Below are 27,100 nucleotides of genomic sequence, written 5' to 3'. Positions count from 1 at the left end.
TTCATTGAATCGTTTAGAAGAAGTCCAAATTCTGAATGGTCACTCTTCAATCTATTCTTCCTTTGCTGGAAAAAGATGCATGGATGTGCTCCATAGATCTCCAGGACGCTTACTATCACATTCCCATAGCTCAAGAGTCCAGGAGACATTTACGCTTCCCGGAGTCAGTCATTTCCAATTCGAGCACTACCCTTTGGTCTCACCACAGCCCCAGGGTGTTCACCAAGTGTCTGGCAGTGGTTACTGCTCACCTGAGAAGTCTGGGATTCCAGGTGTTTCCTTATCTAGACGACTGGCTCCTTACTGCCACCTCCGAGCATCTACTACTCCAAGCTCAGAGCCACGTTCACCTTGGGCGTTTCTTGGGGATCACGTTCAATTTGCAAAAATCTGTATTACAGCCATCTCAGCGTATTACTTTCATAGGCGCAGACTTAGACACAAAAGAATGCGCCTTTTACCGGCAGCAAGAATTCAGGTCTTACAAGATCAAGTCAAATCCTGTCTTCCCTACAAAGAGCCCCGCCCATCGGATCCTACAACTGTTGGGCTCGATGGCGACCATACTTTTAGTTCCCTTGGCCAGACTTCACATGCGAATTTTACAATGGCTACTGTCGGTTCAATGGTCTTATCAGGAACTTCCCTTGAACCACTTAATCATAATCACGGAAAGTTGCCGTCGAGATCTGCATTGGTGGCTTCTCCAATCAAATCTCGACCAGGGGCAACCCTTTATACCTCAACGCCCGTTGCCACTGTGACTACGGACGCCTCCCAGGTAGGGTGGGGGGGGTCATTACCTGGACAGGTCGGTCCAAGGCACATGGCAGATCCAGGAAACGCATTTGCATATCAATGTCCTGGAGCTGAGGGCGCTACTATTGGTACTCCAAGCTCTCCATCACGCTCTCCCACAGGGCCCGATTACTATCCTATCCGACAACATGTCGGTGGTGTGGTACATAAACAAGCAAGGTGGAACCAGGTCTTACCCACTATGCAGAGAAGCCATGAGACTTTGGCACTGGGCGGTAGCTACCAACCGCTTTCTAATGGCAACGCACATACCGGGGAAGTCCAATGTGATTGCGGACAGATTAAGCAGGACCATTCTTTTACCCCACGAGTGGTCCCTCAACCAGAGTATAGCTGCGAAAATCTTCGACAGATTCCTTGCTGCGACCTGTTTGCCAGCCCTCACAATGCGAAATGCAGAGAGTTCTTCACACTGTTCCCTTCTCAGGGACAGATTCCCAGGGACGCTCTGACTCACATTTGGCCCCCCGGTCTTCTCTACGCCTTCCCTCCGTTCCCCCTCCTACCGAGGGTGATACAGAAGGCCATTTACATGGAGAGCGAGATGATTTTGATTGCCCCGCACTGGCCTCGTCAAGTTTGGTTTCCTTTCCTACAGAGGCATGCGATAGAAGGTCCATGGTTTCTGGATCCGGTGCCAGACCTGTTGACTCATCAGTCAGGACGGCTTCATCCGCCTCTCAGGTCCCTGAAGTTGGCAGCATGGTTACTCCACTTCCATCCTTAGCCCGAGACAATGCTCTTTCGCGGACGTGGTCCACATACTGTCTTCTTCTCATAAACCTTCCACCATCAAACTTTATTCCAGTAAATGGAAAAGGTTTGCCTTCTGGAGCTCAAGAACGGGTATAGATCCTCTCACTGCACCAGTATCGGAGGTTCTGAATTTTCCGGCCTCCTTTTCAGTCGGGCTCTTCAGTTTCTACCATTAAGGTTCAGTTAGCGATCTCTAATTTTCATGCTTCATTTGAACCTTCATTGATGTCTCACAAACTTTGTAAGGCTTTCCTTAAAGGGGCTTGGCTCCTTAGGCCTCCTTTATCTCATCCTGTCCCCTTGGGATTTGAATATGGTTCTTGCTGCCCTAACTGCCCGTCCTTTCGAACCAGCTGCTACTTGTGATTTAAAATTTCTGTCTTGGAAAACGGCCTTTTTAGTAGCTATAACGTCTGCTAGGCGAGTTTCAGAACTTCAAGCTCTTTGTTCTGATCCTCCCTATTTGATTTTTCACAAGCATAGAGTTTCATTGAAATTAAACCCTGCATTTATACCAAAAGTGGCCTCCTCTTTTTGTATTCAACAAACTATAGAACTCCCTGTCTTTTTCCCAGAATTCTCTAATAACGCAGAATATACTTTGCATCAATTGGACGTACATAGACAATCATGCTTTTTATTTGAATAGAACCGCCAAACGCTGAAATCAAATCAATTGTTTGTTTCCTTTGCAGTGAACAAATTGGGTCAACCAGTAACAAAACCTCCATATCTAAATGGATTAAAGATTGTATCATTTTATTTATTCACAGGCTAACAAAGACCTTCCCTTTCCAGTCAAGGCTCATTCTACCAGGGCAATGGCTACTTCGTAGCTTTTCACTCCAAGTTATCAATAGATGATATTTGTGCTGCGGCAACCTGGACTTCTCCGCACACTTTCATTTCTCATTACAAATTGGATGTGGTTTCTCGAGGCAGAGCTTCCTTTGGTTCCACAGTTCTCACGAGTGTGTTCCAATGAGCCACCGGGATGTAGGTGCTAGGACGCTGTCCCATCTGTTGTGAATGTAGGCGAGATAGGATCCCATTACATCTTTTAGTTATGTACTTACCATAACTTTGGATGTATGGGATCCATCCATCCTACATTCATAAGTACCCACCCTCCTTCCCCCTTCCATTCGGATTTAGAGGAGCTGTAGTCTCTTTTTTATTGGCGATTTTTCTTGAAGAACTTTAGTTGGTTATAGTGACTACTAGTTTTTCTGTGTTTGCATGGATGTATGAAAGCGAACAAACAAGATCTGGGGAAGCAGGTGTAGTGCATCCTGGGATAGGGAGTAGCCCAGCCAATGAGAGACTTCGTGCTAGTGTATTAGTTGCGAGTCGAGCCGATGGATCGGCTCCGAACCCATCTGTTGTGAATGTAGGCGAGATGGATCCCATACATCCAAAGTTATGGTAAGTACATAACTAAAAGATGTGAGAGTGTTCAATCTCGCCTTTGTTCTTACACATGGCTTCGGAGCCGATCCTCGGCTCCGTGCCGGCCGACTGCAAGCTCTGCATCGAGAAGAAGCTCGAGGACATCTAATACCCACAATCCCCCTCTGCCTTTACCTCAGATCTAGTTTGCCGCTGCTGCATACGCATCGCTGGAGACTAGCTCGAGGCTGTACAGATAAGATTTTTTATCTATTCTGTCTAAATTTCAGAAATTTTCTTTAAATCTAGTTACTTAAAGTATAAGAGTAGGTGTGGGAGTGCATTAGGAATTCTCGATACTTAGAATAAGTTAACTTAGTTAACTTTCGAGTTTAGAGTTTTTCGGGGCCTACCCCTTCTTGGACTTGTGACTAGAAACTTGTAGTCTTGCCTTTAGGCAGTTATCACGGATTTGACATTTTTGACTAAAAACTTGTGGTAGTCTTGTTTTTAGCTATTATCAAACGGACTCTTATTCCCGGATTTGACACTATTACTGGATTGGACTTTTTACTGGACTGGACTGTCTTTTTCATTTGTCAATATGTCTGAAAAGTTAAAATCTGGCTTTAAACGTTGTCAGTGTGGCCAAAAAATGTCGGTCACAGACAACCACAGTTCCTGTGTCTACTGTCTTGGCCCTCTCCACTTACAAGAGGACTGCTCTATTTGTCACTCTTTTAGTGGGAGGGTCATGACAGATAGGCGCAGGAAACTGATGGATAGAGGATTGCTGAAACCCTCTTTCCAGGAGGCTCTGGATGCTTCAGACCAGGCATCCAAGTCTTCGAAGGGGTCGAAGGCGTCGGAGCCAAAGTCATGAGCTCTTCGAGTCTAGTTAGATCACCGGTTCCACAGACTTCGGGGCCGAGTGTTCAACTGTTGGCAGTTCCCGAGCCTCGAGTCTTGGAACCGGTGACGGAGCTCCCTCCACCGACTCTGTTGAGGTCGGCTCCGTCTTCGATCCCTTCGACTCGTTCTTCTAGAGCCCTTTCCGACACCGACGTGGACCGTGTGGTGCAGAAACTTATGGAGCATACGGCCCTGTCCAAGCTTATTTCGGTCTCCTCTCAGTTGATGTCGAGACTTGAAGGCCTGCCATTATCTCCATCTGTTCCTCCTCCGAGACCTGTTCAGTCTTGGAGCCGGAAGAAGCTGACCTGATGATTGTGGAGCCTCGGTGCCAGAACCGTTTTCTCGGTCGGCTCCGTTTACCTCGACTCCATCCGATCCGTACCGAGTCTCGGGGCGAAGATCTGTCCTTGGTTCGGGACCGAGTCGGACCGATGTTTCGGTTCCGACTCTCCTCTCGGGCCTCGCACGGATCGATTCGGTTCCGTCCTTGGGGTCGGTGCCTTCGGCTCCTGTTTCGGGATTCTTCCCATTTCTTCGAACCGGGAGATACCTTGACTCGGGACCCGGGGCCTTCGACCTCATGAGGAAGGTGTTGTCTACCCAGACAACCACATCAGCAGGTACAGCTTCTCCTCCCCACAAAGGACCGTTATCCTCCTCTGCACCCACGGCCACGCCCAAGCGTCGGGCACCAGTGTCTCAGCCACCCCTGGAGGGTGCCCCTCTTCCTCTGAGGCTTCTTCGGATGCTTCCGAAGAAGTTCCTAGGAAAAGACTGTGTAAGAGGAGACACTTGGATTCTCCACAAGAATCCTTGACATCTGATACTGACTTAGATGAGTCAGAAGGGTCCCCTAAGTCACCTTCAGAGGATGTCTCTTTTCTGACATCTTGGAGATCCTTAAACAGAGAGGTGACTGGCAAGCCCTCCCCTTCTGAGGATGAGTCAGTTTTGCTGAAGGCATTTGGTGCCCGCCCTTCCTCCTCCTGGGTCACTCCGCCTTTGATGAGTTAATGGAATTAATTGCTCAAGGGCGGAAAGACTCCTGACACGGTGGAACCAGTCCCTAGGAAGCCAAATAAGTACATCACGGCACCACAGGACAAAGCTTACCTTACCAAAGGAGTTCCAGTAGACGCCATGGTGGTGGCAGCGCCACGAAAAGGAGATGTCGGAGTCTTCCTCATCTGTCCATCTGCCTAACAAAGATTCTAGGACCATGGACAGATACGGAAGTGCATTTTCAGTTCAGCGGCTTTCTATGCTCCCTGAACTATTTGACCCATTTTACACGCTTACAGAGGGATCTAGTCAAAGAGTTGGGAGATACCCTCCAGGGTGCTACAGATGCCGCTGTCTCAGAGAAAGTTACAGCGCATCTCAACACCCTTACGCCCATTGTGAACTCATCCATGAGGCTGATATCCTATGCAGCCGAAGGATCAAGTAGGGCAGCGGCTTCAGCGATTGCTCTTCGTAGGCAATCCTGGATGCGCTTATGTTCGCTTGGAAGCCTTCAAGTCTTCCTTTACTAACGCCCCATTTGATGGAGCCACACTTTTGGCCCTAAAGTAAAGGAGACCCTTACCCGTGTGAACAGGAGGGAAAGACTCTGTCTGCTGTCGGAGTCCGTTTTCCACCCTTCCAGACCGTACCCCAAAGGGCAACGTGGGAAAATGTGGTTTCAAAACCCCAAGGATCTTTTCCAAACACACAGGGTGATGCCTCTAGAGGCAGAGGGGGGCAGAGGTGGAAGACGCCGCCTGGCGGCAGAGGGGTCCGCAAAACCAAGGTGACAGGGATAACCTCCTGGCAAACCTTTTCAGCACTCCTGAGAGGAGGCCCGACTGTCCTGCTCTGGAGGCAGTCGGGGTCGCTTAGCTTTATACCCTCAGGCCTGGCAAAACCTTTCTTCAGACAATTGGGTAAAAAGCATTGTTACCAGAGGTTACAAAATCCCATTTCTATCCACACCCATTCCAAAGAAAAAACTCCCAGATGTACCACCCCATCTGCGAGACCCAGCAGCTACAGAAATTTCAAAGCTGCTAGAAAAAAGAGTCATCCAACCAGTCCCAGCGGACCAAATAGGATTCGGAACTTACTCAAGGTTCTTTTTAGTTCCAAAGAAAACAGGGGACTGGAGGCCAATTCTAGACCTAAGTCATCTCAACACCTTTGTCAAGAAGGAAAAGTTCGAATGGTCACGCTCAATCGATCCTTCCATTCTTACAGAAGGACGACTGGATGTGCTCAATAGATCTGAAGGACGATACTACCACATCAAAATGGCCAGGGCGTGCAGGGATCACTTCCGCTTCGGCCTGGGAGCCAGTCACTATCAGTTCCGAGCCCTGCCCTTTGGCCTGACCACAGCCCCAGGGTCTTCACCAAATGCATGGCAGTGGTAGCGTCTCATCTGAGGCCTAGGATTCCAGGTGTTTCCGTATCTGGACGACTGGCTCCTGTCTGCCACCACCAGGCGTCAACTGATACAAGCCAGGGATTACTCCCTACAACTTTGTACACACCTTGGCATTTCAGTAAATTTGAAAAATCTTTGCTACAGCCATCACAGCATATCTTATTCATAGGAGCGGAATTAGATACGCGTCAGTTAGTTCTAAAACTTCCGACAGAAAGAATAGTAGCACTTCAATTCAACATTTCCCTTCTGCTGTCGTCCAGAAAGTCCCCAGCGAAAATTGTTCTGAAAGTTTTGGGTCTCATGGCAGCTTCTCTCATAGCAATACCATTGGGAAGACTGCACATGAGAGTGCTACAATGGCTTCTATTTGCACAATGGTCATTCCAACAACTTCCACTGACTCACGAAATATTGATAACGAAAACATGCAAATCACACCTAATGTGGTGGTTACAGACTTGCAACCTATCCGGAAGACCATTTGTGCTACCCACACCGTCAGCGGCGATAACCACGGACGCTTCCCTGATAGGGTGGGGGGGCATCTTTCAGGGACAGACAGTCCAAGGCGAATGGACCAATCTGGAGTACAATCTGCACATCAATGTTCTGGAGTTGAGGGCAGTGTTTTGGCGTTGCAACACTTTGCTCCCCTTCTTCCTCCAGGGACCATTGCAGTTCAGACAGACAACATGTCCGTAGTCTGGTACATAAACAAGTAAGGGGAACCAGGTCTTACCAACTATGCAGAGAGGCCATGAGAATTTGGCAATGGGCAGAGTCCGCGGTCGCTTTCTGATCGCAACGCACATCCCGGGTCATCCAACGCCATAGCCGACAGGCTGAGCAGGGCAATACTATTGCTTCACGAGTGGTCCCTCAAACAGTCGGTTGGGAAGGATTTTTCGCAATGGGGCCAGCCTACCTGCGATCTGTTTGCCTCCAATGAACGCCAAATGCAGGAGCTACTTTGCCCTATTACCCCTCCAGGGAAGTCCCCAGGACGCTGGTGCACGATTGGCCCCGGGTCTCCTATATGCTTTCCTCCATTTCCCTGATTGCAAAGTTTCTACAGAAAGCAAACAACCTTCAGAGGACTATAATTCTCATTGCTCCGTTCTGGCCTCCTCAAATTTGGTTCCCTTTCTATTGCATCACCGCATTCGGGGACCTTGGATGCTGGACCCAGAGCCAGATCTACTGACTCACTCGTCAGGAGTTCCTCACCCATCCCTGGAATCTCTCCATCTAGCAGCTTGGCTGCTCCGCTTCCTTTTAGCCAGGTCAATTCCCCTTACGGCGGTTCAAGATATTTTGGTAGCTTCTCATAAAGTTTCCACTACAAAGACTTACACCAGTAAATGGAAACGTTTTGTCTTCTGGGCGGAGTCACATCATTTCGACCCTGTTACAGCTCCGTTGAATAAGGTTTTAGAATTTCTGACTGAATTATTTCAGGAAGGAGCTTCCCTGCTACCTTTAAGAGTACAGTTAGCTGCCATTTCTAACTATCATGTAGAAGAAAGTGGTGCACCTATTATGGCTCACAGACTTTGTAAAGCCTTTTTAAAGGGTTCCTTTCATATCAAACCACCAGTCAGAAGTCCGACATCACCGTGGAATTTAAACTTATTGCTCTCTAAATTGATGTTACCACCCTTTGAACCAGCTTCAAGTTGCACTTTGAAATTTTTGTCATGGAAAACATTATTTCTAGTGGCTATTACATCTGCTAGACGGGTGTCTGAGCTGCAGGCCCTTTCGGTCAAACATCCTTATTTAATTTTTCATTCTGACAGAGTATCCCTACGCACTAATCCATCCTTTCTTCCCAAAGTTTGTTCTACTAGTAATATTAATCAGTCCATTGAATTACCCACCTTCTTTAAAAACCACTCTAATAAATTAGAGTATATGTTGCACAAACTGGACGCCCATAGACAACTCAGATTTTATTTGGATAGAACAAAGATCACAGGAAATCTGATCAACTATTTGTAGCTTTTGCTGACAGCAGAAAGGGTCTTGCAGTTAAAACGAACTCTTTCAAGTGGCTAACTGACTGTATCATTTATGTTTATGAAGATTCTGATCAAACATTATCAGCAAAACCCAGAGGACATTCTACCAGATCAATTTCTACATCTTTGGCTCATGCAGCTCGTTTACCTTTAGACACTATTTGTGCGGCTGCTACTTGGGCTAAACCACATACATTTATATCTCATTACAAAGTGGACAGGGTTTCTAGGGATAGGGCAACCTTTGGTTCCACTGTGCTCAAGAACGTTCTCCCTTGAGTTCCTCAGGATCATGGAGCTAGGACGCTACCCATGTGTAAGAACAAAGGCGAGATTGAACACTCTCACATAAAGAAGTTATGTCCTTACCATAACGTTCCATGTGGAGTGTTCATCTCGCCTTGGTTATTACACTCCCACCCTTCCCACCCTTAGGAAGAACGTTCGATTTGGTGCCTGGTCTGGAGTATTCTCCTTCTGCTGTTGCAGTATTACTGTTACTGTCATACACTGGGTATGTTTGTATATATATGTTTTTTTATATATATAGTTGGCATGTGTGCGTGCTTTATGTCTGGTTTGCTTGCAAACTAGATCTGAGGTAAAGGCAGAGGGGGATTGTGGGTATTAGATGTCCTCGAGCTTCTTCTCGATGCAGAGCTTGCAGTCGGCCGGCACGGAGCCGAGGATCGGCTCCGAACCCATGTGTAATAACCAAGGCGAGATGAACACTCCACATGGAACGTTATGGTAAGGACATAACTTCTTTTTATGGTGGATCCTCAAATTGCGGAATCAAAGCAACAAATGCAGAATCTACTTTCTCAGGACACTCAAATAGCCAGATACAGCATTAAGTGCAGTTACGATAGTGTGAACACCTCTTCTAGGGCAGTAGCTACTGGGTTTGTTATTCGCAGACATGCATAGCTACATGGCCATCTAAGTCGTGAGGACTTTAAGTCAAACTTTTAGGCTCCCCCTTTGAGAAACATCTTTTGTTTGGTCGTTAAGCTGCCAGTCTGTTCAAAATTCTGCAAGACCAAGGTAAGACTATGAGAAGCAGCAGGCAGATGCTACTTTTTTCATTTCCTAAATAGCATAGGAACTCCCCATCTAGATCTACATCCCTTCCTCTGAAGGGATCCTAGGACAACTCAAAAAAAAAAAAAAAAGGAAAAGCTTCTAAGAAAAGGTACTCTGAAAATTCTCACAGAGAATCTTTGGGAAGTCTTTATTTGGAAATGAAAGTCTATGACTACCTTTACAACCCCCACCCCACCCTCAAGTCCCCCTTACGTTCTTTTCTAAAAGACTCTCTCCGTCTGGCCTTGTGGGAAACAGATACCACAGACAAATGGGTTCTGTTCATCATTAAGGATGTTTATGCCATGTCCTGGGAAATATTCTTCTGCATGTCGCATCTTCTCACAACCAGCTTTCTTTACTTGCTCCCATTGTGCAAGACCTCCTGAATCAGGGAACCATCAAATAAGTCCCAAAAGGCTTTATGGGAAAGGGCTTATACTCGAGAGTCTTTCTTGTGACAAGTAAAGGAAGACCATTGAAGGACTGTCCTAGACTTTTCCATTCTCAACACATTCTTGGAAATATCAACTTTCTGAATGCTCTCTGTTCACACTGCCTTGCCTTTCATTCTCCCTCAAACCTTTCTTGTGTCCCTGGATCTGAAGGAAGTGTGTCTGCACATACATATTTGCCCTTCTTGCTGGAAATCCCTTAAGTTTTTCTTTGGCTCATCTCACTTTTTATTTACTGCTTTGTCATTTGGTCTTTCCACAGCACCAAGGGTGTTCACAAAGCGTCTAGCACCAGTGGGTGGCATTCTGCCACACCCAAGAAATTCAAAACTTTCCTTACTTGGATGACTGCTGATTCAGACTCTCTCTCTCCAGGTGTCCTCCTCCAACATCTAGACGTCACTGTCCAACTCCTGACAAATCTTGAGATTCACAATCAGCTACAAAAGAATCCTGTGTTGTTCCTACACAGGACCTGGTTTTCATAGGTTGCAGACAACACACAAACAAACACACACAATGCATGCCTTCTTTCCTCAGGAGAAAGTTCAGAGTCCATTCATAGTCTTTCTAGATGTTTCCTCTGTAACATATTGCACAGCAAGGGAGATACTAAGAACTTTGAGTTTCATGGTAGCCACAATTCCAGTGCTTCCCCTAGACAGACTTCACTGAGGAAAATACAATGGTGTCTGAAACCTGTGTGATTCCAGCGCTCCCAGTCTTTGGACACTGTAATCCCTCTCCTTCCTTTCCTCAGAATGTTGCTACTTTGGTGAAGGAGCAAGTCAGTCTTAACTCAGAACTTCACTTTACACCCCCCTCAAAAAATTCACACAGATGCTTTGGACAGGGCATGGGGGCATGGACATGATTGCACCTGGTGCAGGGCAGATGGCAGCCACTGTTCCTGAAAGCAATTAAGGCTTTTCTGCAAGTACTACAGACCTCCTGTCACCTGTGGAAATACGGACCACTCCTAGTGTACGTAGAGAACATTACAGTCATGTGGTACTTCAGCAAGCAGGGAGACACCAAATCTTTGCAATTGTGCAGGTTAGCACAGGAGGCGTGGAATGTAGCCGCACAGCGGGACATCACCCTCACAGCCACATTCACTCCCTCACAGGACAGTGTGCTGATAAACTCCCCTTAGCCACTTCCAAGAGGATCCCCATGAATGGACTCTGAACAGACAGATCTTCGAGACAATCAATGATCAGTGGGGCGCACCACAGATAGACCTCTTTGCTTCCCCATTCAACCATCAGCAACTCCAGTTCTGCACCAGGAAAATGCATCTCTCACCTTGGTGGACAGATTCCTTCTCTTTCTGGTGGACAGGGAAGTTTCTATATGCCTTCCTGCAACTACCTCTACTTCTAAAAATGTTTCTAAAGGGATGAAAGAAATTGGGACTCCTTTTACTGGCCCCCTTCTGGCGAAGACAGCTTTGTTTTCCCCTGTTATTTCACCTGACAAAAGGGAACTGTAGGAAAATATCTCTACTACCAGACCTTAACCATGTAACAAAAAGGATTGCTTCTCCACCCAAATCTTTTCTCACTCAACCTGACAGTGTGGATGATAGGATTCTAATTCATCAAAGGCACTTATCCCCTGAGAGGGAGGCTCAAGTCTTACAAGAAGCCAGGAGACCCACTACAAGAAAATCTTATAGAGCCAAATGGAAAAGATTTTCTTACTGGTGCTGCGAACACAGGACTCACTCTTGGAACAGGTCCCCACTGTCCTATAATATCTTTGCGAGCTACTTCATTCAGGCTTGGCTTATCCTTCTGTCAAAGGTCACTGGTTGAACATCAGTGCCTACTTCCTTCTCAGTTCCCCCCTTCTATGGCCAGAGCAGAGGGCAAGCTATTCCTGAGGGGTGTCCTGCATCTTAACCCAACAAAGAAGAAACCCATCTGTTCACGTTGGGATCTCAATTTTATGCTGGACCAGCTTTCATTACCTTCTACCTTTGAACTAGCATCTTCTGCACTTGGAAAATTATTTTACTCTTAGTTCGTTCTCACCTCCATTCGGAAAGTTTCTAAACTGCAGACTGTCATGACCATTTCACCTTTTCTTATTTTACAGAAGGACAGGGTGACTGTCAGGGCTAATCCATCATTCATGCCTAAGATAGTGAAAGAGCTGTCCCTCATTCAAGCCATTCACCTTCTTTCCCAACCCCTAAAATAGGGGGAAAGATTTCTACATTCTCTTGTCATTCACAGACAACTGAGATTTTATCTCGACAAAATTTAATATTTCAGAAAGACTGACCAGCTGTTTGTGTCCTGTATGAGCTCTAAGCTGGGCCAGCCAGTCTCCAAATAAACTAGTGTTACTTTGATTTCAAAAGCCATCTCCTTCTGCTGTTCTCACTATGATACGTCCATGCCTTCCTGCCCAAAAGCTCATTCCATGGCAGGACATTCCTCAGATGGCGTTCACAAAGGAGTGGACTCCAGGTGCATCTTGAAAGCTGCTACTTGGTCCACTGTGCACACCTTCGCCAAACACTACAAAACTTATGCTTTCTCTAGCTCCAGCACTGTATTTACAATGTCTGTCCTGCCTGGACTGCAAGATGGCTCATCTGCTCATTAGCCAACCACGCTTCTGTCCGTCTCCTTCAGCTGTGGGAAACACCTATGTGTCAGGAATACTTCAGCCATAGTTTCAGTAAGAACTTATAACAGTAGAATTTTTGCTTTCCATCCTCCATCCCCTCTACTCCCTTTACTCCTGCTTACTTTAGCTTTGTCCCACCCCCCACTTAAACTCTATGCTCTGCATGGAAATGGGGAAGTTTACTTACCTATTCAAGCTACACCCCTCCTAGCTGACAATTATCCATCTTTCAGTAGTCTTCAGGCAACTGGCTTGGAGATGGCCTGAGGTACATGCTCGTATATCCATCTATATACCTTTACATTTACTAGATGAAGTCGTACATCAGATGTACAATCTTGGGGAAAGTAAAGCTTTGGTATCATGGCTAGATGTCAGCGGTGACAACCCATATGTCAGGAATACTGCCGCAGTTATCAGTATGATATCTATTGTTATGGTATTTTCATACAGAGATGTACTTTACTACAGAAGGAATTTCCAGAACCTGAACCCATTCCTCCTGTTGAATTTGTCTAGAAGATGTATGCATTACTGCCTGCAATTTTCCTAATAGCCAGCTACCCCTAAAAAGGGAGATAGGATGTATAAAGTTCCACAGTCTTTTAAGCTTTTATTCACTATTCCCAAACATCACCCAGCAGCTGTTGCTTAGTTGATCACACTGCTGCTAAACAGTTAATTCCAGTCTTCATTTTTCTTTTAAAGATGGGAAGTTTATTGATAACTGTGGAAAAAACTGTATAATTCTGCAACTTTAATTTTCAGAATTTTGAATTGTCTGGCTTATGTGTTAAAAGTTAAAAGTTTGTTCTGACTAATTGTGAAAGTATGAGAAATGATTTTTATCTGCAGTTTCTTCTTGTGAGGAAGAATCTGCTTTAAATTTAGTTTCTTCTATTGTACAAGTCACTACTCATTATATACAGTGTGTGTGTGTGACTCTTCCAAAGCTAATGCCACTGGTACTGTTTTGAGAAGGTTTGTGTGGCTGCATTCTCAGAACCTCCCAGATGATGATAAAACGGAGATCCCCCAAGACTTCTTATTGTAAATATTTTTAAAAAATACAGTATACAGCAAGATGAATCAATAAAAAAAGCCATAAGAAGGGAACAATGAGTAACATTAAACAACACACTATTTGCAATGTCTACAAGTGTACTATGTATACAGTCCCAAGGGGCAGTAATATACAGAGTTAGGAATTAATACACATAACCTTCTCTTCAGAATAAATAGTGTATGAATATAGTGAAAAAGGGATATAATAGATTTGGATGTGAGGTAATAGATTAAAAAGTAAAATAAGAAATAACTTACTATATTATGTTAAATTTTCTTTTGGATAGTGATTGTGTTTGGCCCCTTTGCTGCAGAGGTGATCAAAAAGTGTGATGAAAGGGGTAAGCTGATCCAGAGAATCTCTAAGATGTTTCAACTCTGCTTTCCAAAATTTCCAAAGGGATTCTCTTAACTTCTTATCCACTTTTGGCAAAAAGCAGAATAAATGGGTCTCATCAAAATACAGATAAACAGATTTTTAAGAAAAAATGGCAAGGGGATTCCAAATGAAGCCTTAAACCTCCCAAAACCAAGGACAGTTCAGAAAGTCAGAATGACTGTTCAAGAGACCTTGTGACCTTCTTCAAGCCTAGCCCCTTTTTTCTTCTAGAAAATCCAAACTTCCCTTTTTCTGTTGGCAACGGTTCCAAAGATCTTTCATCAAGGTTACGGATGATAGTGGGAGGGAATTCCTCCTTTCCAAATGGGTCATTCCTCATCCTTCAGATCAGACTCTTGTTTCCACCAGTTCTTCATCATGTGCTGTCTCAAGGAGTGATGGAACCAGTTCCTCCTTCCTGGGTGGGGAAGGGTTTTTTGAAGGATGATTATAGTGCCAAAGAAGAAAAATGCTTGGAGAGCAGTTGTGGATCTTTCTTTCCTAAACCTGTTTGCGATAGTAACAATAACACAAACCAGCCAAACCAATAGTGAAAAATGACACACAAAAACAAAAAATTGAATGTTCAGGAGAAAAAAATGTAAACCCAGAAGCTCTAGTGTACAAAAACTTAAATCTCCGCTTTCATCCAAAACGGACTTCAGAATAAAAAAACAGTATCAACCTCAATTTATACAAACTCTAAACCAATCAACATTTCCAATTAATTAACATTCATTAAAGTGCTAATTAAAATCAATTATTTAAACTAAACAACCTAAAAGTTTAATATACTACTTTAATATTATAAAATCTTAAGTGTTTTTTAAAAGATAGAAGATTAAACATATGAAAGTTTTAGGTTGTTAATGTAAATAATTGATTTTAATTAGCCTTTAATGAATGTTAATTAATTGGAAATGTTGATTGGTTTAGAGCTTGTATAAACTGAGGTTGATGCTGTTTTTTATTCTGATGAAATCCATTTTGGATGAAAGCGGAATAAAGATTTTGTATGCTAAAGATTCTGGTTTACATTTTTTTCTCCTGAGCATTCAGTGAATTTTTTGTTTCTGTTTGTGATGGTGGCCAAATTAAAAATTATATCACTTTACAACCTGTTTACCTCTTCATCCTCTTTCAGGTTTCCTGGTAACACTAGACATAAAAGATGCGTATCATTCTGTATTATCCAGACTTCAGACATTTCTTAATGTGATCCAGACACACAAAATGTTATCAGTTCTTTGCCTTTACCTACTGGGATATCCACTGTGTTAAGATTGTTCACAAAGTGTCTAGCTTTAGTTATAGCTCATTGCAGACAACAACGTATTCCTGTATTTTTTTTTCATTTTATGTAGAAGATTTGCTTATATTTTATGTAGAAGATTTGCTTATATTAGCAGATTTTTTTTCAAAGTGTCATGAATCTGTTTCTTGTGTGAGAGATCTTACACCAGCTGGGATTTTAAGAGTACATTCAAAAGTCTTTCTTGATTTCTCACAGGATTGTGTTCTGGGATGTCAGCTAGACACCTCAGTTCAAAGAGCTTTTCATACACAGGAAAAATAGATACAAGTCTAGATCTATTTCTAAGGCTTTCCACTCAAACATTGATCACTTTGAGGGAATGCCACATGATTGTGGGTGTAATAGCTTATATGATGCTCATGATAGCCCTGGCAAGACTTCACATGAAATGGTTAAAAGGGTATCTGAAAACTCTTTGGTCCCAGCACCAACACCCTTTGTCTTTTCACATCCCTTGCTGGGGTTTGTCAGAAGAGAAATAATTTGGTGGAGAAGTCCAGATCTCCCCTTCTCCCTCCCTTTTCCAAAGCAGTCATTCACCACAGATACTGCAGACTTTGCTTAGGGAGCAGTTTTGTGAGAGAGAAAAGTGCAAGGTGTTTGGGACACTAAGGACAGATGCAACCACATAAACATAAAGGAGATGCTTGCTCTGATCAAGGCTCTCAACTTTTTGAATCACCTTTGTTTCCCTCCATATATTAAGTTGTTACGGACACTACTATAGTCATGTGGTACATGAACAAGCAAAGTGATACCAGGTCATACCCCTTTAGCCATGTTAGCTTGTGAGATAGCTTCACAGCACAGTCTCAGTGTACAGTCACACTACCTCCCATCAGAACAAAATTGTGTGGAAAACAATCTGAGCTGGAGAAAAGCAGGCCCTCACAAATGGAATCTAGATAAGGGGTCTTCCAAGATGTGATCCGTCTGTGGAGAGTTCCTAAAGTAGACATCTTTGCCTCCTTTCTGAACCATCATCTGGCAAAATTCTGCTCTGAGATACCATGTAGGATGGCGTGGATGACAATTGCCTTTTATTGGGCAGGAATGTGCCTGTATGCATTCCTCCCCCTTTCCAGTGATGTCCAGGGTACTTCCTGAAGATTCAGAAGGAATCCCCCAAGACTATTGTGGTAACTCCCTTCTGGCCCAGCAACAGTGTTTCTTGTTTCTTCCTGAAATGGTCAAAGGCAGTTACCAAAGCTTCATTACTGAAGTGATCTACTTGGACAAGAACAGGGATGTTTGATACATCCAAACTCCTGTCAACTTCAACTGACTGCATTAGGGAAGCTAACACTTGCTCCATTTTAATCCAGCTCATTTGGCTGACTTGAGGTTCTTAACATGAAGAATTTTTCTCTGACCTCTGCAAGAAGAGTATCCAGTTGCAAGCTCTTCAAGACATCCTTAACTCATTTTCCATGGAAGCAGGTTTCCTTTGAGAACTAATCCATCTTTTACTCTTAGTTATTCAAGTTTACTTTAAGCCAAACTATCAGTTTTCCCATTTTCTTTCCTGAACCTAAAAATGAGGGAGAAAGTATACTCCATACCTTGGCTGCCCACATAGAACTCTGGTATTATCTTGACGGAACAAAGTTTTTCAGATCTGTGGGTTAATTGTTCATTTTCTTGTGAGGGTAAGAATGGACAACATGTCAAAACAGGCAATTTCCAAATGGTTGTCTTAGGCTATTATATTTTGTTATTCTTATCACAACAAACCAATTACAGGCAGGCCCAGCATCCATTCTACCATGGCCTTGGCTTCATCTGTGCATTTTTTGAAGGGGTAATATTCTGTAAGTGTTCTAGAAGCAGCAACTTGGTCCTCTTTGCATACTTTTACAAAGTCAATTCTAGAACTTCCAATGACACACAAGATAATTATGACCAATTCATGAAGAAGCATCTTCAGTGGAGTGTTCACTCTCCCATGGTGGCTCAAGACCGTCCCTTTATTCCTCCCCAACTCCAAGACATGGTGACTGTAGATCAGGATGTGTGTTGTGACTTTAAAAAGCATTTCAGAGTGAGGACATGTGCGTATAAATAGAGCACATGCAGGCAGCAGTGCCATTTTGAATGAACAGCCAGATTGTTGACACTTATGAGCGCAGTAGTCAGTCTGCTTATAAGTTCATTTAAGTTTAAGTTACTAAATTTCAATCCTGATGTGTTTGTTGCAATAAAGCTGCTGAAATCGAACCCACAACTGTTCATCTGTTTTATGCTGACCGGACAAGTGACATGGTATCAGAAGTGGGATGTCTGAACAACATGGTGTCTGAACCGGGATGTCTAAACAACAAGAAGCCAGAAGTTGAGCCATGAGATGCACAGTTCGAAATGGAAGTATATAGAGGAATGATTTGTCCCAACGTGCTCAAACGATTGAAAAAACAGGCCAGAAGCAAATTTCAGGTAATTAAAACTTGCATAAATGATTTATTTTGTAAAGAAAATGATACAAAGCATTCACAAAGCACATTATTAATCAAACAAAAAGCACAAAATGCATTACTCATTAAGCGAAATCATTGAAACCCCAATATTTGATAAAATTATTCAAAATACTTATGAGAGCTTTCAGAATTACTTCTAATTTGCATAAAGAGCCTGTTAAAAGTAAAACGAGCACAAGAAAAGTATAACGAGCATGATAAAAGTCAAACAAGCATAATGAGTACAATAAAAGGGCAAAATGAGTATGGAAAAGCAAAGCGACTGCATTTTTTTAGTAAACTACCATGTTTTTTGATGTGAGCTACTATTTCGCATTGACTAAAGCTATTCATGTTTGCTTTATTACAGTACAATTATTTTAAAGACTTTACTGTGTGCTGTTTACAGTTCATTTGTAAAGTGCAGTCATTTCAAAGCGTTTCCGAAATAACTCTGTACAGTATAAGTACAGTCATTTCTAGAAGTGTCTTGTGCTGTGTACAGTTCATTCGCATAGTGCAGTCATTTGAAGTGTTTCTCAACACTGATGAGTGGTTTCACAAAGTACAGTGATTTCAAAGTGTTCTTGTGCTACGGAGATTTATTTTGCAAAGTGCAGTTATTTCGAAGAGTCTTTAGTGCTCTTGAGCATAATTACAAGTTTTTGGCATACATTTCTGACATATTCAGGTGTGTGTTCATGCATAATTCCAAGGGTCTTTATTACTGCTTGTTGGCATGGCAGAGGCATTCGCAAACCCAGTCCACTCTTGTTTGATCATAATATTGCAGAGAATTGGTTAGTATTTGAGCAGGAATGTATTGTCATACAAGCAGCTTTTTCTGATAAAGATGCACATATGAGGGCATTTATTCTGCTTAATCTAGCTGGGTCAGAAGCCATTGAAAGAGAGCGTTCATTTGTGTATGTACCAGCAGTTATATGCAGGAGAAGGGGATAACTGTCATATTGTACAAGCTGAATCAAGAGAGGACCCCGAGTGCTTAAAACGTAAATTTAGAGAAATGTGTAACCCCCAGACAAATGTTACATTGGAGAGGCACTTATTGTATACAAGAGACCAAAAGCCAGGTGAAACTTTTGCAGCTTATATTACTGAGAAACAAGGTTAAAACATGCAGATTTGGTGAATTGAAAGATGAGTTGATAAAGGACAGGCTTGTGTGGTGTTAATAATGCTGCAGTGAGAAAGATTTTGTTTCAAGACCGTGATTTAACTTTGAGCAAAGCCATAGAGATTTGTCAAATACACAAATTTATAGAAAGGCACGCAGAAATGCTTGCAAGTGATAAGAGCATGGTTTCAGCAGCCACTAGAGCAAACGTTGACAGAATGCAGCATGTGGCTAATAGGAACAGGCCTAAGCACATGGCAATTGCACCCCTTGCGGGATTTCGAGGGAGAGACTGTACCCTTCCAGCAAGTTATAAGACTAGCTCAGTGCAGCACAAGGGTGAGTCAGCAAAACCCAAGTCAAGTCTCACTGTTAACTGTCGTAATTCTGGTGCCAATCACGAGTCCAAAAGAGAAAAGTGCTTAGCATTTGGTCAGCAATACCACAAGTGTAAAAAAATGGAACCACTTTCAAAAGCTTTGTAAATCAAGCAAGTCTCATTCATTTATTAAGAAAGGTTATTGAAGAAAGCAAGTTAATTATATAGGAAGCTGCAGCTCATCTTTCTATGTAGATGGTACATCAGTGGTTGGTGAAAAGGTTAATGCAGTAGATTTGTTGGTAAAAAAAAAAACTAAGTGTTTTGTACTGTCCTGATTAATGGTAAACCCACAGAGCTCAAAGTGGACACTAGCAAATGTTTCTGCTGACATAACATTGCACTTTGAGCCAGAGTAAGAACTGGTGAACAACTTAATTTGGCCAATTGTGCAAAGCTTGTTGCTCATAGAGGTGAAGAGATTCAAACCGAAGGCTCACTAGTGCTTTCATACTATTAAGCTGGGAACAGTTACAGATTGCAATTTTATTGTACAGTCATTATTAGGTCTCAGAGGCGGTTTAAAAATTAAACTGCTTTCTTTTATCAAAGTCCAGCATGTAAGCATGTAAGCACATGTCCTAGTTCAAGTTTCACCGATACTATTTTCACAGAGTATGCTGATATTTTCGAAGACAGGTTAGGTAAACTTCCAGTTGTGTATCCTATGAAATTAGACCCAGAGGTCAGTCCAGTGAGAAGAATTCCGAGAGCTGTGCAGGACAGAGTCAAAGTCTAGTTTGATAAAATGGTGCAAGGTGTGAAGTCCAGTTACAGAACCAACTTAATTGGGTGTCTTCCATGGTAGTCGCTCATAAGAAAAGCTCAGATTAAATCAGAGTATGTATTGACCCAAGAGACTTAAACAAAGCATTAAAGAGACCCCACCATTCTATGTGTACAGTCAAGGAAGTTACTACCCTCATGCCAAATACCACTGTTTTTTTCTGTCTAAATGCAAAGAGCTCATTTTGGCAAGTAATGTTTGATTGCAAATCTTCACTACTGACTACATTCAGTACACCATTTGGTAGATGCAGATTTTTCAGAATGCCTTTTGGAATAAATTTTGCCAGTGAAGTCTTTCAGCATGCAGTGGAGCAAATTTGTTCAGGAAATCTGTGTGCTATAATAGTAGATTTATTAGTTGGAGGTAGTGGTGAAGCAGAGCATGACAGAAACCTCAGGAATGTTCTGGAAAGAGCACGTGAAGTGAATCTAAAGCTCCGTCCTATAAAATGTAAAGTCAGGCTACCAGAAGTTACTTACGTTGGTCATTTATTTACCAGTTCAGGCTTACGACCAGAACCTTCCAAACATCGGTTCTTGAGATGCCAAACAGTGGTCAAGCCTTACAGCATTTTCTTGGTATGGTTAACTATTTGGGCAAGTTTATACCAGACTTCAGTGAAATTATCAGCGCCTTTAAAAGAGTTGACACGTAAAAATATTACCTGGTCATGGAACAACACCAGAGAGCATTTGATGACCTGAAACAGAAAATTGCCCAAAAAAAAGGGTGAGAGGACTAGTATTTTGGCCCTTTCTGTCAAAATATATCAATAAAGTACTTCTATCTTGTTCAATATGCAGCAGTACTAAACTACATTTGCAAAGAGAGCCACTTCAGCTAAAACAGATTCCTGAACTACCCTGGTCAACAGTAGCCACTGACATATTCGAGTGGAATAGTCAACATTACTTAGTGTTGGTATTCAAATTGCTTCGAGATTGATCTGCTACCCAACCTAATGTCTAGTGCTGTCATTACTAAATTGAAACGTCATTTCTCAGTCCATGGTAGTTCACACGCAGTTATTTCTGACAATGGTGCCCAGTTTACCAGTCAGTTATTTCAGAAATTTGCAAAAGAGTGGGACTTTATCCATGTTATCCCAGTAGTACTACTGAGTACCCACAGTCAAATGGCCTAGCTGAATGTACAGTACAAAGTGCAAAGCAGTTACTATAGAGAGGTCAAATCCTGACAATACCAATGTTTTTTTGAACTAACTTACTCTCAGAAATATACTCCATGACAGTTAACTTGGCTCTCCTCCTGAGTGACTTCTGTCTAGGCAAACCAGAACAACCTTGCCTATCGGTTCATTTGTAGGTCCCTAATGCTAAAAACACCAGAGCAATCAAAGCCAAGCTATTCAAAAAGTGTTCATTCCAGAAGTCCAGCTTTGATAAAACGAGCAGGTTTCTTTGTCTATTGAAAGAAGGTGAGATAGTGAGGATGCAACGGCGAAAAGTTTCGATCAGACTGGTCAAGTGAAAGGTATATGTGCTGAGCCGAGATCTTAGTTAGTAGAATCTGAGGGTATACAGAAGAAATTGCAGGCATCTTTTTCTGGTGTCTGAATCGGGTCTATATTGAAAGAACGAAAGTAACAAAGTGCGAATGCTCAGATGAGCGAAAATGCCGTAAATCGAAAAAGTTATTGTGGGGGGATGCGCCCCCACACACCCCCGCTAAATATATATTCCAACTCCGAGATTGCACTACAGTGAAGAAAGGGCAAATATTCCAATTTTCACCGTACTGCATAAAAAAAAAAAAAAAACTTCAATTTGCGGCATTTTTGCTCTGAGTGTTCGCACATTGTGACTTTCGTTCTTTCAATATGTAACCGTCTGAATCGATATTGCACCATCATACCTGTGATACAGACTCTAGATCTCAGAGCAATCCAGACACTGTTTCTGTTAAAGGATATGTCTCAGTACCTATTCCCATCATTATTACTATGCATGACTTATTCTCAAAGAGGGAGGATGTAGATTAGTGTGTTGTGACTTTAAGAATCATTTCAAAGTGAGGGCACTTGCATATAAATAGAGACCATGTGCAGGCAACCGTGCCATTTTAAGTGAACAGCCAGAATGTTAACATGCATGAGTGCAGTAGGCAGTCTGTTTATAAGTTTATTTAAGTTTGTTACTAAGCCTCAATCCTGATGCGTTTGTATGTAATAAAGCTGCTTGAATTGAACCCACAACCTTTCTTCTGTTTATGCTGACCGGACTAACGACATTGACCATGGACACTTCCCAGATGGGGGGGGCATTATCTGGGATAGTTCAAGGTATCTGGCATTAGTACAAGGCCCATTTGTACATAAACCTCTTGGAGATGCAGGTAGTGCTTTTAGCTTTGCAAGCATTTCAAGATACTCTCCCTCTTGGAACAATAGCAGTTCAATCGGACAACATGTCTGTGGTGTGGTACATAAACAAGGGGGGTGCCAGATCTTACCCTGTTTGTCATGAAGCCCTGAGGGTCTGGCAGTGGGCTTCATCTTCCAACAGCTTTCTGACAGCAATGCACATTCTGGGGTGGACCAACATAATGGCAGACAAATTGAGCAGAGCCATACTATGGCCTCAATGAGTGGTCCCTTAATCAAAAAGTTGCGGAAGATGTCTTCCAAAAATGGGGCCAGACTTGCCGTGACCTTTTTGCTTTGTCCACGAATACCAAATGCAGCAACTACTTTGCCCTGATCCCCCGTCCGGAGGAGTCCCCAAGGGATGCACTTATTCATGATCGGCACCCAGGGCTTCTTTATGCCTTTCCGTCAATTCCTCTAATTCCCAAATTACTGCAGAAAGCAAATATTGTTGAAGAAGACAATAATCCTAATTGCCCTTTATTGGCCTCTACAAATTTGGTTCCTCTTTCTTCGGCTTCATGTTCAGGATGAACCATGGATTCTGGACCTTGTTCCAGACCTTCTCACTCACCCATCAGGGATGGTTCATCCCATTCTAAACAATCTCATGCTGACAGCTTGGCTGCTCCAGTTCCCCTGATAGCCAGGTTTCCTTCCCTTTCCTTTCCTGTCGGACACATTTTGATGTCTTCTCATAAGTCATCGACATGTAAACTGTACAAATTAAAATGGAAGAGATTTGTTTCGTGGGCTAATTCTAATCAAATTGACCACCTTTACTGCACCCATTCATTCTATACCTGAATTTTTGGCTAAGCTCTTCAATGAAGGTGGTGCTGCTGCTACTATTACAGTTCAATTGGCATTGATTTCACACTTTCATATAGGAAAAAATGTTTGTGGAATCATGACAAGCAGAGTTTGTAAAGCATTCTTGAAGGGAACTACAATGCAAAGGCTCCTGTACAAAGAACCATCCCCACCTTGGGATCTGAATTTTGTTTTGTTGAATATTATAACCAAAAATAAGGCACTGGAAGGTTCACCAGAATAAAATCCATTGTTTTATTGATCGCACACGATATTAAAAAACGTAAAACATGTAAAAACATGTTAATATCGTGTGCGATCAATAAAACAGTGGATTTTATTCTGGTGAACCTTCCAGTGCCTTATTTTTGGTTATCAGTTTACTTTTGGCACTTTTTTTCCCACTTTCTTTGTTTATTTGTTGAATATTATCTATCCTCAATTTGAACCTTCTACTACCTGTGACTTGAAGTATCTTTCCCAGAAGACGTTCCTCCTGGTAGCTATCACCTTGGCAAGGAGAGTTTCCAAATTGCAAGCTTTATCTGCCAAGCCACCATATCTGATATTTCATAAAGGCAGTTTCTTTACACACCAACCCCATCCTTTCTGCCCAAATTTGTATCTGAAAGTAACCTCAATCTATTGAAATACTGGTATTCTTTCCAAATTTTCAGAATAAAGGAGAATACTCATTACATCTACTGAACGTTCATAGACAGTTATGTTTTTATCTACATAGAACAGATACAGCAGTTTGTTTCTTATTCTAGTACTAGGAAAAGCCTACTAGTATCTATGGTTACCTTATCCAAATGGATTTCTGAATGCATTTCCGTTATTTACAGTTCTAAAAACAAAACCCTCATTGCACCTGTCAAAGCTCATTCTACCAGGGTGATAGCTACTTCTGCCACTTTCCAAGCTAGGCTGTCCATGGACAATATCTGTGCTGCAGCCAGATGGGCAAGCCCTCATACCTTTATCACTCATTACAAGTTAGAGTTGGCCTCCAGGAGTAGCACATTTTTTTGGTTATATGGTTCTGAGGAATGTTCTCCCATGAGCTATCCAAGAATCAGGTAGTTTGGGACGTGGTCCTACAAGTGAGAATAAAGGCAAGATTGACAAAATCACATAAAGAAGTTATGTACTTACCATAACGTTCCATGTGTGTTGTCCATCTCCACCTTTATTTCCACAACCCACCCACCATACTCCCTGCCTATGCTCCTGGGAGACCGGGTAGTACTAATTTGGTATTATTGGACTCTGTAGCCTCAGAAACCACCTTTCTTTTAAGCTATGAATAGCTTTATCTCTAATATTATTTATCATGGATAAACAAGATCTGAGGGAGTTGGAGTACTGCATTATGGGTAAGGTAGAATGCCCTCAAGCTTTGCTGAAGGCCTCAGGTTTTTGTAAAAGGCTGAGACGGATCCGATGGATCGGATATGACCCACAAGTGAGAGTAAAGGTGCAGATGGAAAGCACACATGGAACGTTATGGTAAGTATGTAACTTTTTTGAGTTTTTTTTGGCTCAAAGAATGAAGAAACTGCTCGACTATGTTTGCTTTATGAAATGGTCTTGTTCATCTTTCAGTGTTTTATGGAAATCAAACCTAGGATTGTCATAAGCCTACATACAGAATATGAGACTGCGGCCTGAAAAGCTGAATAAGGAAATGTGAATTGAAGGAATGTTTCTGTTACAATTTACTGTTACACTGAATACTCTTTGTGGGTCTGCTGTTATTATGAGTATTGTAGCCAGAGGTGTATTTTTGTATGGTAGTTTTACTTAGATTTTTAGAGGTTTTTAGTATAATTTTATTATTTATTAATTTAAGGAATAGCTTGTTATAATCATAGGGTCTTAAGCAACTTGAGCAATTAAAGAAGACTAGTTAAAGTGACTTATGTTGGAGTCTTCAATTCATACCAGCATTTGGAGGAGTGCATGCATGAGACCAGTACTTTATTTTTGTAGGGAGTGGGACACTGCTGGTGACATTTCTTGCCAGGAAAAAAGCTAGTTTTTGGCAGGTAAAACACAAATGTTAGTTTATTTATTTATTTATTTTTTGTCATGGTCATCCCTGAAAATCTGCTCTTACTGTAAGCATACTTGCACGCATCTGTACTGTATGATATGTACTTTGTAAATGTTGGGCAAGTAGATAATGTAGAAATAAGAAATCCTGATGATAGTAACAGGATACGGGTTTCAACTTGATGGCAAAATGTAAGATTGACGTCAGGAAGTACTACTGCACATAGTAGTTTTTGGTGTTGTGGAACATATTACTAGAGGGAGTGGTGGAATGTAGATGTTCATCGTGCATACAGCTGCAGTCATAACAGATGGGGTTATCCTGCCATCAGGCGGGTCCTCGGTTGGCCGAATTCCAAAGTCTAGGTCCGGCGTCGGTTGTCGCTTCCTCCCTGACGTCAGTGCGGCAGGGGTATAAAAGAGGTAGCCGATGCCATTTTCTCCAGTCTTTCTTGCCGCGCGGTGCCCGAAGCAGAAGCAGTTCGCAAGTGCCGGTCGGCCAGCTCCTGAGATTTACGACAGTATTTCAGCCAAAGTCTTCTTGAAAGCTAAGTACCCCGTTGGGGAAACTTTTCTTGCCTCAGACCGATGTCAGACAAAGTTAATAATTGCATTTCATGTGGGAAGCAAATACCGCATAAGGATTTCCACTCTTACTGTATACCTTGCTTAGGCCCAGACCACGACGTCTCGGCCTGCCATTTTTGTGCTAGATTCAACAAACGCATTATTAAGCGTCAGGCGGAATTTGCCCTTCACTTTTTTGGCAAAAAATTTAATTATACTATGTCGTCGGATACTCAGACTCCAGTTTTGAGCAAAAAATGCAAAGATAAAGACCGGCATACGAGGTCCGCACCACCTACCGATACCACGCTAAGGCCGACTACCGGTTCTCCGGTACTCAGCGAGGCACCTACGCAGCCCCTGAGTACCGATGACAATGCATTACCAGTGTCTTCAGTACCCGAGGTCGCAGGCTCCTCGGCCCCCATTCCTACTACAGATACCGACGCCACTCCTGGCGGGGAAACTCAGAATTTAGACAGGCCTGCTGTTTCTCAAGGGGGTCTTCAGGCCTTCCTCCTTCTCTGTTAAAGCCTTCACTAAATCTAAAACAGCCATGAAAACCAAAAAACAGGTTTCTCAGACATCCTCTCAAGGCACCATGCCTAAAAACAGATGCTTAAAATGGCTGAGGATTTGATTACTCTTATCAGGGGTTCTCAACCCCCCTCTGACAAAAGGCCCAGATTAGAGGAAGACTACCCTTCCTCAGATCAAGCTTCTATTACCTCAGAACTATCTGAGGACCAGGATTGTGCCTATTCTCCATTCGAAGACTCTGATGCAGAGGAGTCTATTCCTCGTCCCCAGGACTTCTCTTTTGGGGAAACCCTGCATACATTAAGGGAACACTTTCACTGGGAAGGCCAAGATTACTCAGATTCCAAGAAAAGGCTCAGGGAATTTCTTCTGCTCCCCCAGCATAGGCCTCTGGCTATCCCTACTGTTTTAGATATATTGGATGATGTGTATTCAGAAGCCAGCCTTAATCCTGATTCTTTGCCTCCAGCTCCTGTTAAACCAGACAGGTATTACCGGGTTCCTGATTCTCACCAGTTCCTATATAAAAGCCATACTGCTGACCCAGAAACTATTTCACAGGGTCCCAAGGGAATTAAGGCCTCTACTGCTAAAAACCCATTACCTTCAGAGAGAGATTCCAGATCTTTAGAAAGGTGGGGGAAAAGGTGTACACCTCGGCCACTTTAACCATGAGGGCATTAAACTGTCAGTTCCATATGTTAA

At 42.8% G+C, this 27,100-nt stretch overlaps 1 protein-coding gene across 1 annotated transcript in view; it reads left to right on the top strand.

The window, feature by feature from the left end:
- Positions 1-27,100, top strand: part of TRAPPC8 (trafficking protein particle complex subunit 8) — a 3,178,250-nt gene that overhangs the window by 502,794 nt on the left and 2,648,356 nt on the right. The window lies entirely within an intron of this gene.

The sequence above is a fragment of the Protopterus annectens genome, chromosome 3.part0, assembly GCF_019279795.1.
Source record: "Protopterus annectens isolate FY-2018-M chromosome 3.part0, PAN1.0, whole genome shotgun sequence".
In the NCBI taxonomy this organism is placed as follows: Eukaryota; Metazoa; Chordata; order Ceratodontiformes; family Protopteridae; genus Protopterus; species Protopterus annectens.
Note: the sequence above shows the minus strand (reverse complement) of the source record. Positions and strands in the feature narration are given on the sequence as shown.